Source organism: Canis lupus, chromosome 11 (genome assembly GCF_011100685.1).
Source record: "Canis lupus familiaris isolate Mischka breed German Shepherd chromosome 11, alternate assembly UU_Cfam_GSD_1.0, whole genome shotgun sequence".
Taxonomy (NCBI): Eukaryota; Metazoa; Chordata; class Mammalia; order Carnivora; family Canidae; genus Canis; species Canis lupus.
In genome coordinates, this window is record NC_049232.1 from 63334751 (window position 1) to 63348250 (window position 13500).

At 45.2% G+C, this 13500-nt stretch overlaps 1 long non-coding RNA gene across 1 annotated transcript in view; it reads left to right on the forward strand.

Annotated features, from left to right (window-relative positions):
* Positions 1 to 13500, forward strand: part of LOC111098119 — a 251579-nt gene that overhangs the window by 36259 nt on the left and 201820 nt on the right. Inside the window, exons 4-5 of the long non-coding RNA XR_005367098.1 lie at positions 3913 to 3982; positions 13217 to 13368. This is a non-coding gene — a long non-coding RNA (uncharacterized LOC111098119). The remainder of the gene's footprint in view (positions 1 to 3912; positions 3983 to 13216; positions 13369 to 13500) is intronic.

Sequence of the window (13500 nt, forward strand, 5' to 3'; positions counted from 1 at the left end):
CACGTTCCTGTACAAGCACACGAGCCCAGCTAATGCCGGGGATCTCCATGGCTGAGTCCTTTTCCAGAGAGAGGCACTTAACTGGTGCCATTTTTATGGGGCATAATAAGGACTATTGCTGGAAGAGCAGCCTGCTGGTTCGAAGGCCCTTTCATCTTGTAGTCTCATCTGATCTGCGGGACCATCAGGAGTCATATGGATAGTTATCGCCTCCATTGTACAGATGAGCAACTGGAGCTCAGAATCAATGGCTTCGTTCCATCAGCCTTTTATTCAATTAGAGGAGACAGAAATGCTCTCCCTATTTATGTTGCTCAGAAATCATAAAACAAAATCAGTGATTGCAAGGCAGGGCATAGAATGCCAGAAGCTCCCTGGGGTGCTGTGGGAGCAGGGAGCTGGGGTGTGGGATGTGGGCTCAGGAAAGGCTTCCACAAGATTTGTCCAAGACTCCTTGGAAGCACAAGTAGGCCTGGGGAAGGACTGTGGCTCTCACTGGTATTGCTAGGACACTCCCCACCTCTCAGAGTCCTGGCACAAATGATACACTGGGGTCCTTTTACATTGACTCCCACGAGACTATAGGTCTCTCCGCTGGAATGTCGGCCCCACAAAAGGAGGAGCTTCATCTATTTTGTGAACTGCTTTATCTCCAGGGCTTAAAATGGAGCCTGGCCCAAGGCACTCGATAAATATTTGCTGTTGAATGAGTAGACACAGGCGCGCGCACGCGCGCACACACACACACACACACACACACACACATGATGAATACGTGCCACTCTGTATCTCAGAACTGTAGAAGCCACAAGCTGAAGGAAGCTCCTAGAATAAAATAGTACATATTGCTAATTGGGAGCAGATCCAGAGGCAGAGCCATAGAGATGTGATCTGAGTCTCATATGTGTCCCCAAAAGACCATGGGACCTGGTGTTGGTGTTGGGGCACTCAAATTCTTGTCCCATTTACATCTTCCACCTCTGGGGGACCTTATTTTGCCCCACTATAGAATAAGAAGGTCCTGTTGGCTAACCTTGGGAAGCCCCTTTCCTGCCCCAACGTTTGGTGAGTCTGGGAATGGGAGAGTGGCACTGGACAGGAATTTCTCAATCCTAAAGAGACTCCTCTTTTCAGTCTGAGAAGGCAGTCTGGTCTCCCTGTGCCAACCCTTGTGGCTAGAGAGATGCCTGGCCTGTGGTCACAGCTGCCAACCCTCTGGGCTCCTGACTGCCTCCCCACTGGCCTGCCCTGCTGCCTGCTGGAATGGATCCTGTACACCCACCCATGTGACTCTGCCCATTCTCAGTCCAGCCTCCTCATTCCCTTTCTTAGAACATGGTATCTGGGACCTGAAGAGCCTGGGGATGATAGGATGTCACTGGACTAACCTAGCCTGTGGTTATCCTAGAGCCCCATGGCCTGTGCAGGTCCTGACCCAAAGATGCCCAGTCTGGCCTGTCCTTTGTCCTTCCTCCCTCATAGTAGCTGATCTGTGGTGTGGTATGTAGCACAGAGGCTCAGAGATTCCAGTACTGCTGGGAAAGACCGGGAGCCCCCAACAGTCCCTTGGCCTGCAGCCAGCATCTTCCCTGTCAAGCACCATTTAGAGAGGTCATGGGTGGGAAAGATGCTCCATCTGTCTGCCCTACCAGCCAGGCTCTTTCCTTTGAGCCTTTCCCATTGGCCTGTCTTCCTTTCTTCCCCTGCCCCACCATGTGCTTTTCTGTTCCCCCTCTCTGGGAGAGAACCTGCTTCAGTGGAACTTGGGGTTAGAAAGAACAGAGAGCCTTTTAATCCCAGCCCTGTTATAAATCAGCAGTGTGACTTGAGCCTCAGGTTTTTCTTCTGGAAAATAATTATTTCTTCCCAGGCTTCTTATGAAGACTCTTTGAGATAACAATGTATGTCAAACTCTGGGTAGGTAATAGCAGTGAACAATACCCTAGAATTAGCTCTGTACTGGGCATTGTCCCGAGCATCCTATGACCCTAGGAGGCAGCTACTATTTACTCCTAGTTGACAGGTAGGTTAAGTCATGGCCCAAGGTCAGACAGGTTGTTAGGTGGCAGAGCTGGGGTCATGAATACAGCAGTCTGATTCCTAACCAGTACCCCCCTACTTTGGGAAGAAGTGTGTTTCCTGTGTAATGGTGGGCTCAGTGGTTCTCAGCTAATTTGGGAGCTGCTTGCCATTTGCCTTGATGAGACTCATCCTTGGGCTATCTTGGGGACTTCATCCACCTCTTTACTCTTCCTTTTCCTGCACACACCCTTCCCCATAGCTCTGGGTGGTTCTGTTTTCTTGTTCTGTGCCTGGGGGTGGAGGCAGAGCACCTGAGGCGAAAGTTTTGTTAAGGAGGCTTAAACTGAAGTGTATCTGTCTGTCTTTGTTGTGTGCCATTTTATTTATCTTTTTTATTTTTTTAAAGTCAGGGATTTTTTTTTTTTCCTGAGAGACACACAGAGAGAAGCAGAGACACAGGCAGAAGGAGAAGCAGACTCCCTAAGGGGAGCCCGATGCGAGACTCAATCCCAAGACCTCAGGATCATGACCTGAGCAGAAGGCAGATGCTCAACCAATGAGCCACCCAGGCGTCCCAGTTGTCTGCCATCTTAAAGGAGGATAGAACATGGCTTCTGAGTGATTGAATTCGACAGACACCCCAGACAGAGCTCAGAGCTCAGAGACTTTACTAGCAGGATTCTCCCCCCTGAGCCTGTTACGAGCAATGGGGGCCAGGCCAAAAGGGGAGGGAAACAAGTTCAGAGATAGGAAAGTGTGCCCATTTTGCAGACTGAAAGGGTGAGGGTCGGGGCCTGAAGCTAGCTAGCAGTACTGATTCCTGATTGGATGTTTTTCTCTTGATTCTTGTGTTCCTTTTACATTTTAACACTATTTTTAAAACTTCAGGGGACAGAAGGAGGCCCTTGTTGGCCTATGATGGCTACATTTAAGATTCCTACGTTTAAGAGTAGTAGCTTTTGAAGGAGGCCCATTTTTAATCCTGAGAAGGAGTCTGGGACAGAATGAGGCTGAGGGAGTTTGAGCCGCAGGAGGGGAGATGAAGCGACTTACCCAGGGGCACATAGTCTGTGCTGCCTCCAAGAAGGCAGCAATACCTCATTAGCCAGCTCAGGGCTCCTTCCAGGCTGAGGGTCTGAGAGAACAACTGGAGGCCACAGAGTGAGAAGCATTTATTCTGGAAAGCCAGAACCTTGAATTTGGAACTGGGCTCTGCCATGGAGTTTCTAAGTGGGTCTGCAGTGAACCTATTCCTCTCTGGACTCACATGTCCTGCTGCACAAAGGTATGCTCTTCATGGACCCTGGGCCCAGGGATCCAGGCTCAGTCACCCATTCCCATGTCCTTGCCATTAGAGATCAGAGAATAGATAGTAGTTCTGGGCCAGGGGAGAGAAGATCCCTTCCCCCAATGACTTAATTCTTCCCCAAGTCCTATAGGAGAGTGCTGGCTACCTCTTATCTCCTAACAAGCTGGGCACAGTTTTCCTCTTCTGACTTGAAAGAAGGAAAGGAGAGCAGGGATAGGGTGGGGGTTTTACCTAGGCAGAGATAAGAAGCAGGGACCTCAGTTCTAAGGCAACAACTTTGACTGACACATTTTCAGTTCAATGCCAACCTGTAGGGGGACGGATGGTAAGAAAGACATACTGAATGTGTGCATCTATGGTTAAGTTATACCTGGACTTCAGAAGTGACCAAACATGAACAAAAATAGGTGTGTTTTAGGATCGAGGAAATGCAATATTTACTTAGAAATGAAAATCTATTGCCTTTGACTTATGATAAGATAATTATGCTCGTCTGAGTCATTGTCATATGCATTTGTGTTCGTAAACCTCCCTCATTAAGTAGTAAGGGTACATATTTTATCTTAATTCATTTTTTATAGGGCTGTGAATTCCTGCATTTATCTACCTTCGTTTTCCTGTGTAGACACAAGGCTGCCTGGCTTCAGAGAGGTGAGATAACTTATTATCCAGCAGCTATTTCCCTGGAAGCCAGCCTAGGGCTGAAGTGGGCTCCAGTTCTCCTTCCTACTGCCTGCCCATAAGCTTGGATGATTCACTCCATCTCTCTGTCTCTTTCTCATCTGCATGATGAAGTTAATCTCTTCTGTCTCACATGGGCTGTTGTAAAGATTCCTGGAGATACTACCACAGCACCTCTGTGAAGGAGGAGCTGGTATTGTTTAAAGCCCACCATGGTCTTAGCCCTTCCTCCATAATGTCCCAGTTACTGTGAATGGCCCCATAAACACAAATCACAGTTGGGTTGACAGTATGCATTCTTGAGAAAGGGCAGGGGAAAGTCTGTAGACTTTCAGTTGAAGGCTCTGAGGTCTCACTGCCTGGATATAAAGTCCTGCTTGATCATTCATGAGCTATATGACCTTCGACATGCAATTTTGGAACTCTTTAGCCTCAGTTTCTCATTTGGGAAATGGGACTATTAATAATATTATCTCACAGGGTGGTTGCTGGGATTCAATGAGAATATCAAAGGCATGTATAAAGTTTAGCATGGTAAATAAGAGCTTAGATAATTCTTTTTTTTTTTTTTTTAAGATTTTATTTATTTACTCATGAGAGAGAGAGAGAGAGAGAGAAGCAGAGGGAGAAACAGGCTCCACTCAGGGAGCCTGATGTGGAACTCAATCCCAGGACCCCAGGATCACGCACTGGGCTGAAGGGAGGCACTAAACTGCTGAGCCACCCAGGGATCCCCGATTATTGTTATTTTTAAATAAAAATGTGTGCCAGTCCCTTTGCTAGATGCTTGCCATTTATTAATTCTGATGACCCTCTGTAAGGTTGGTGTTATCTGCCTCATTTTGTAGATGGAGAAATGGAATCTTGGAAAGGTCATTAGGAACTCTCTTATAGTAAGCCTAGAAGTGAGATTAGGCCCTTTCCACTTTGCTCTGTTGCTTTTTTTGACCCCATAGCGGAAAAAAATGCAGCTTTCCATGTGATTGAGTGTGGTGCCCTCTCATTCATTGCCAAACTGGAGTCTAAGAGTCCTTTGGAAGTTTCTCATTGAAAGTCTCCTTCTGCTTCAGACAACTCTGGATTGTCATCGCCATTGACAGAGTCCAGTAGACTGGATCCCCCAGCCCACCTTCTGGTAACCCTACAGATTCCTCTAGTTAACCACTGAAGCCTCCTGCTCAGAGCCATTGTCAGTCTCCAGCTGCCCTGCAACTGATACCAGCAAGTTCCCTTGTAAACTGAAATCACTCCTTCTGGGTCTGCATGGAAATTTCAGTGACTGCTGGAGAGCTCCACTGGGAAGTCATTCGGATTTGTCAGTTTCTCTCTTAGAAACACCTTACCCGGAAGTTTGAAAAAAATTCCCTTCCAACAGCAGAGTCCTCCTTAAACTTCCGGGACATAGGGGCAGTAGGCCAGGTACAATTCATTGTACCACGGTGCTTTACTTTCCATTAGTTCAGTCAATCCTCATGAAAACCTTACCATGCGGTGTTATTGTCCTATTTCACAGCTGAGGGATATTATGATGTGTGGTTGTATAGATCATAGGCTCTGGAGCCAGACTTCATGGGTTCAAATCCAGTTACTCCATCAACTAGCTGTATGACTTTGGGTACCTGACTTCAGCTGTCTGAGCTTCAATTTACTCTTCTGTGAAATGGGAATAATGGTAGTACTAAATTTCGTGGGGTAGAATTCAAGTAGATAACTTGCATATTGTAACAGTAGCAGAGGCTGATACTGCTAGAGAAAAATGATCAGAGAGGGGAGTCCCCTACCTCAGGGCACTTAGCCAGGAAGAAGTAGAAGTCTCTCTGGAATCCGCCCTTATCAACAGCATCACATTTTCTCCCTTTGCTGAGCTTCTGACTCAGACCAGTTTCAGACCAAGCCTAGAGCCTACCAACAGGCTGTTGAGGGATGAAGGCAACCAGAGTGGCCACTCTAGGGACACTGGTCAATGAGGACCTAACAGGTCATGCTGTTCAAGGATAAACGATTCACAAACCATCACAACCTAATTCTTGTGGTCCATGTAGGGGAGGCATGCAGGGAAACTCCTTATCAGGCTCGACCATTACCCAGAGGATTGTGCAGCTCATTTGCTAGTTTTGTTGACTCTTCCAGTGAATGTCTGTGCTTCTAGAAGAAGAGAGAGGAAAAATACCCAATCTAGGACATGAGTTGGGGATGGAGGAGAGAATTATTTGGGTTCTACCTACTTTTTGCCCAGCACAAAAACTGGTGCCCCCACATATGAGCGGGCACTGTTTTTTCTCCCCTTCGTACTGTAGAAGAACTTAGAGTGGAGGGGCCTGGTCTGGCATCTGCACGAAGAAGTGGGAATATGACCAGTTCTAGCCCTGCTGGTCTTTGTAAGTGCCTCTAAGACACCAAGTCCTTTTGTACCCTATGCCCTTTGTACATGCTAGCTCCTCTGCCCAGAATTTTGCTTATGCATCTTTCACAGTCTAAGGGATTCTTTCTTTAAGCTCCTTACTTGCTTCATGGTCTCAGCATCCTTGCATTTATTTGCTCATTTACTTCTTAAAATTTTTATTTATTTATTTTTTTGGTCAATTTCTTCAGTAAAACGTTAAGTTCCAAGAGAGCAGGGCATTGTTTGTCTTACTCACTATTGTGGACTCAGCACCTAGGACAGTATTTGGCACTTAGTAGGTGCTCAGAGTTTTCTCAATGGGAATATGAGAACTAAGAATCTGACCCAAAGTTCAGGCATGAACTGCTATTCCACACTGCTATTTTTTTTTATTGTAACAGCTTTATTAAGCTGTAATTCCTATACCACATAATTTACCTGTTGGAAGTGTACCATTCAATGGGTGATAGGGTATTTACAGAGCAGGACATTTTCATCACCTCAGAAAGAAACCCCCTCCCTATTAGCAGTCACTCCCCATTCCCATGTCCCCAGCCCCTGACAACCTTAATCTATTTTCTATCTCTGTGGATTTACCCATTCTGGACATGTCATATAAATGGAATCATGTGTGGTCTTTTGTGATGGGCTTCTTGCACTTAATATAATGTTTTCAAGCTCCATCCTTGGCGTATCACTACTTCATTCCTTTTAGTGCCAAATAATAGTCCATCATATGAATATAGTGCATTTGGTTTATCCATTCATCAGTTGATGGGCATTTGATTGTTTCCACCTTTGGGCTGTTATGAATAATGCTGCTCTGAACATTCATGTACAAGTTTCTATATGGACATACATTTTTATTTCTCTTGGGTATGTATAGACTTTCACTTTGCTTTTTAATTCTCTTTTGCCAGCCAGTTACAAAAGTCTCTCCCTTGAACAGGTGGAGCCTGGCCTCCCTGGAGGAGCTGATCCATCTTGCTCCCTTTCCACTGCCTCTGCTCTGGCTTTACCCTCCAGGGACTGTCCAACTGGGGCCCTGGGGAGCTGAAGCCTTTCTATATATATGGCCAGGCAGGCATGACATCCTCTTGGCTTTGAGTTGCTACCTTTGGTAGCACCCTACCTTTCATCTTTATAGAGGGAGAACAAAGATCAAAATGCCTTGTCCCCAGACAAAAACAGACACAATATTTTAATGATTAACATCATGACGTTGTTATTGGCCTGCACAGGTCTCCTGCGGTCAATGGGCAGCAGTGCTTCTGCTGTTCTCTTCTTCATCCTTCACCCCAGGTTGAAGAATAATTTTATAAGGATTCAGTGCTTCCCTGTGAAAAGGTCTGTGTACTACCACCTTCTGTCATCGCCAGCCTGCCTGGCATGCTATAAGGAGTTTTAAAACTATTCCCCATAATCCATGAACTTCTTTTATCTGCCTCCAGATGTTCTGCTGGACACTTCATTGATTACCTATTTTTGTCCTCTTAGTCACCTGGCAAAGCAGCAGTTAGCATCTCCATTTTACAGGTGGGGAAACTGAACCCAAGCTTTGATCCCTTATTTCCACCTACTATGGCAAGGAATCCAAACATACTGAAAGAAACACCTGGAAGTAACACTACAGCAGAGCCAGCACTTCCCCTACCTCTTTATTTCTTCCTTTTTGAGGCTAATTTCCTTTTATTTTTCTTTTAAAGATTTTATTTATTTATTTGACAGAGAAAGAGAGAATGAGAGAGCAAGCATGGGCAGGGAGAGAGGTAGAGGGAAAGAGAGAAGCAGACTTCCCACAGAGCAGGGAGGCAGGGAGCTTGATGCAGGGCTGGATCCCAGGACCCTGGATCATGACCTGAGCTGAAGGCAGATGCTTAACCAACTGAGCCACCCAGGCACCCTCTTTTTTTCTTTGTAGAATCTTTTACTTCACTTCCTCCTCCTTTCCATTCCTGTCTCCAGCATTTTCCTTAGTTTATCTAAAGTGGATGCAGAGGGACTTAACTTGGTCAAAATGAATAGCGCAATGTGCTACTCAGACTTTCATTCAATTGTTCACTTCCTGCTCATTTATAGAGCTCCTTCTGTGCTCAGCACCAGGCTCCGTGCTATACCCTTTAAATACAAAGGTGACTGTGTGTGTTCTGAGTCTTCAAAGTCCTAACTGTCTAGTGGAGAGGCAGAAATGCAAGCAGTCAGTTTCCAGTTAACATGGAGAGTGTTTCTGTAGCAGGATTCACATTCTGCTACACAAATACAAGGAATAAAAGCCAACCTGGAGAAATCACAGAAGACTTCCCAGAGAAGGTGTCACCAGAATTGGGAACTGAAGGATATAGAGGGGTTGGTTTTATTTATTTCTGGACAGACCATGTTAGTGGTGTCAGTTGGCCTGTTTACAGTCTCCTTGATTAAAGCAGACATTCTCCATATTGCATACCTGGCCTTTCCTGGCAATAACTGCTGAGATCAGTCCAAGATTGACCTTGGACCTTAGGAAAGCTGATTCTTAGGTAGGCTGGTGACCACTGATTAGTGGCCTGGCTTGCAAAGATGACCTTAGCTAATCAATTTCCTTTTTCAGGAAGTCAGACTTGGGAGCAGGGAGGTGGATCTATTTGGTGCTGGTGCCGGTGCCGCATTTGCCAAGTTGCAAGGTGGAGTTGAGGTGGGGAGGCCACAGTGGGGGTGTGTGAGTGAAGGCACAGAGGTGGTAAAGCAACACATAATGAGAGGAAGCACAGGAGAAAATAGAGATGGGGTGGGTCAGTAAGGAGAAGCTGAGCGGTCAGGATGATGACAGAGAACAGTGGCTTCTCAGAGAGAGCAAGCAGGAGGTGCCTCAGGTGGCGCTGATTTTGTAGTCCCTGGTCTGATCCCTCACCTCTACTCCTGTCTTGGGATGTCTGTGGGAGGCCACTGAGCAGCCCTGCTATATATCCTCCCCTTTAAAATGAGCTTGAATGCATCTTAGTTCTTGAAACCCAGACACTTGGCTAAGACAATATTCTCTTCCAAAAATGTTTCCAGGCAGAGCAGGGCTTTTCCAGTTGGGGAAAGGGAAGAGGTCATGGTAGAATAATCTAGAAAGAGTCACGCTCTGAGGAGGTGCGATGGTCAGTGTGGTTGGGCCTAGAGTCAGTGATGGGGCTGGTGAGTTCCAGAGGCAAACTGAGAAGGCTTTTATGATTTGTTGGAGGGGAAATTGCTAGTAAGTCGATCTATAAATCAGGTTGTGAAAAGACTGGCCTTTGTCAGGAGTGAACCCATCCATCTCCCTTTTATTCCTGGCTTCTTTTTGTAGATTGTTCTCACCTGAGGCATCTTATCTCAGCTGAACTTTTGGCAACAGCAGAGCCAGAGGAAATGATTTTATTTTATTTTATTTTTTTACAAGCCTGCACTTTTTTTACAGCCCCTTCTGGCCAACACTCTCTCTGTTATCAGGAGCTGAGAAATTTCTTACCTGTGGTGTTCACCTTGGTCAAGTGCCTCAGTCTCTTTGAGTCTCATTCATCCCACCTGTAAAATGGGAGTGATTTTGTCCAACCAGCCAAACTCAGGGCAGTCCTTTCCCAACTCTCTGTGAAGTATCAAGGTTAAAAAAAAAAACCAATTTATCTTAACTTTAAAATTTTCCGATCTGTTGTAGACTCATACTAGAATGTCACTTATGCCATATGCAGCCTGTGTTCAGCAACACCTTGTTCCTTGAGACAAGTGCACTAATTACATGCTTGAATGTCCCACTAGTGTCAAAGTGTTACATACGGGTTTCTAGCCACTCACTTTCATGTCTGTGTTTATTGTGAACTGGAAGTGGTTTGCAGACTAGCGTTGGTCTGTGGACTATAGTTTGAGTAACATGGGGTTAGGAGTCTTAATGAGATCAAATCATAGCAACCCATAGGGTAGGACTTCAGGAGCAGAGGATCCTTCATCTGTTATCTTGTGCACGGGATCTGTATTAATGGGGTCAAAAGGTGATGCAGATTTCTGGGTCCCTGAACAGTATTAACTCTTACTTCAGCTTTTCTGACTATATTCCTACACTGACTTAATGTTTTCTGGAGTGTCCCTTTCTCATTACTTGTGGCTTGGTGGTCTATTCTGCACCGAAAGGTAACATGTCTGCAGATGGGGCCTGCTGGTTTTAGGGTCAGACAGCTTTGAGCTTGAGTCTCGGCTCTGGCACTTTCTAGCTATGGAATGTTGGGCAAGATGTTTAATGATGGCTCAGCATCTTCATTTATGGCAGAATGCCAATGAGACTTAGCTGGCAGTTATCATGAGAACAAAATGATCTAGTACGTAAAAAAAGTCTTGTGTCTAGTAGGTCTCCAATAAAGTGGTTTCCTTTGCCCTTGTACCCTGACTCCATTTTTTTCCTATTGTATCCTATGAGATTTGGTAGCCTCTGGAAGTGGCATAGGCAGGCAAATACCAATGATGGCAGCAGTGCCACAAATCACCACGTCAGCACATTCCCCACATGCTTTGCTGGGGCCCCAAGAGGAGCCAGAAGCAAACCCCATGGGTCACCCAAGTGCCAAAGCCCTTTTCTTCCACGGCTTTTCTGCCTGAAGGGACCCTTGGCATCCAGACAGCACAGGACCCTGAAAAGTGCTCGTTGATGGCGGGCCACTTTGTACAGGTGCTGTTAGTTGCCTGCCCTTTGCCCTACCCCTTTCTTCTCTGCTAACAAAACCTCAGTTTGGTCATGGAAGGTGTCTCTGTTTCCAGCTCAATGGTGAATTGTGAGTAATTTAACTAGTTACAGTAATCCTATTTTCCCTTGTCAGCAGTGGATCCTAAGGTGTATGTGTCATCTACCATGGCAGAGGTGATGCAAAGGGAGAGCTGATAGGAGGCATGTGGAAATGGTTTCTTCACCTCTTCAAAAGAGGAAACTGGAAGATTCAGTTTCTTTTCTGCCTCTGGACATTTTTCTGTTTGGATGGGATGCCTGGAATGGTGGCAGCCCTCTTACGACCATGAGGGGAGCCATTCTGGGAACAAAGTTGATATACTGAGACATGGAAAAAAAATCTGGATACTTGGTGAAGCTGTCAAATCAGCCATGAAGTTACCCTACCTCAGGCTTCTGTGCTACCTGAATTAGGGAAATGGATTTGTAATCATTGTGCTAGCATTCTTCATCTTAATTCTCAAGTAAAATGTGAGAAAATGAGTTTTCTCATACCCTGCAATGCTGAAAGCAGAGGGATGTTTGAAGATTTCTGGGCATGGACTCTCCTTCCTTCCTATAGGTAGGAAATGGATTCACTCTTGCTATGTTTAAATACTCCCATAAATAGAAGCCATAGGTGTTAGGGTGAATTCATAGGTAGTTTAGTGATGTAAGCTCTGAATGAGAAAGGGCAGTGACCTAGCTAGCCCTTTGAATGTCATCAGAAGCATTGGAAAACCTCACTAAGTCATGTGTTCTGGTAGCACCTGCCTTCTGTTACCACTCTGGGATCTAGAAGATGCTCTACTTTTAGATAGTTAAACTGGGGCTTACTATAGAGTGTGTGTGTAGGAGTGTGTGTGGAGGCAGGAGGGACCTCTTCTAAATTCATCTGGAACCTCTGTACTTGCTGTGTTTGAAATAATGGATTTCTTAATTCTTTAAGCCACTTTTATTTTTTTAAAAGATTTTATTTATTTATTAATGAGAGACACACAGAAAGAGAGGCAGAGACGTAGGCAAAGAGAGAAGCAGGCTCCGTCCAGGGAGCCCAATGTAGGACTCGACCCTGCAACTCCAGGATTATGCTCTGGGCCGAAGGCAGGCGCTCAACTGCTGAGCCACTCGGGCATCCCTTTAAGCCACTTTTAATTGGATGGTTTCTTCTTTTCTGTTAAAAAAATGCCTTAATTAATACATGTTCTTTTGGGGCACCTGGGTGGCTCAGTCGGTTGAGCATCTGCCTTTGGCTTAAGTCATGATCTCAGGGTCTTGGAATCGAGCCCCATGTCAGGCTCTGTGCTCAGTGGAGAGTCTGCTTCTCCTTCTCCCTCTGCCCCTCTCCTCACTTGTGCTTTCTCTCTCTCTCTCTCAGATGAATGAATAAAATCTAAAAAAAAACCAAAAAAACCAAAAAACATGTTCTTTTAACTGTGAGTGCTTGACCTGTAGGTGCAGGGGTAACTACGCCAGTGTTAGGAACATAAAAAAGTATGTGCTTTCTAAATTTCGCTTTAAGTTTTCACAGTGAATCCCAGAGATAAGTAGGCTTATGTTTGAAAAATGGTCCAGTCTACCTTTTCATTCACTCATTTGAACCTCTCTAGCCTCCCATGTGCCAGCCACTGGAATACAATGGAAAAGGGGCCTGTCTTTGAGGAAGTCATGTCCTAACCGACTAGCACTTTGGGTACTCTATATGCCAGTATTTTTTTTCCCACCACTTCAGGATTTTTAATTCATCTGAGATGTGTCAGGGAAGGAGAGATTTATTTTAGCTATCATTAGAAAATCTAGGTTTATGTGTGCACTGGTTTCAATAAATGTGTCCTTGAGTAGCCAGCAAGAACATCACGGTGGGAAATGTCATAGCCATGTGTTTTCTTTACGTTAAAAAAAAAAAAAACATAAATACTCCCACTTGAGGTATGCAATAATTATGCATGACATATCTGGATCTCAGACCATCATTGGTCCTCCAACTGGGCAGCTGTTCAGCTTTATGATCCACTCTAGTGATGATGGGATTAATCTTCAGTTCTTTTGTACATGTCCTGATGTATTGGCTCTTGCATCTTACCTGCAAAGGATTGTAGAAGAAGACAAATAAATCTAATCTTTAGGACAGTATCTTTACAGGTGATATCATATCAAGCCACCAGGACTTTGAGCTTGGGAGGCTACAAGGTTGTGATCTCCAAGGGGAAATGAAGATGTGTCTTGGGGGGAATCAATCTGATTTTACATGATGAACTAGCCACTAGCATCACTATGAAAACAGTGAGTCCCAGGACATAGGTTCTTCATTTCTATCTGTCTGGAACTTGCATTTTTTCTTCTCGGGGAAGAGTTGCAATTAGAGTCTAGTCCTGATTTCTGATCCCTCACCTCCATCCCTGCATGTTGAGAAAG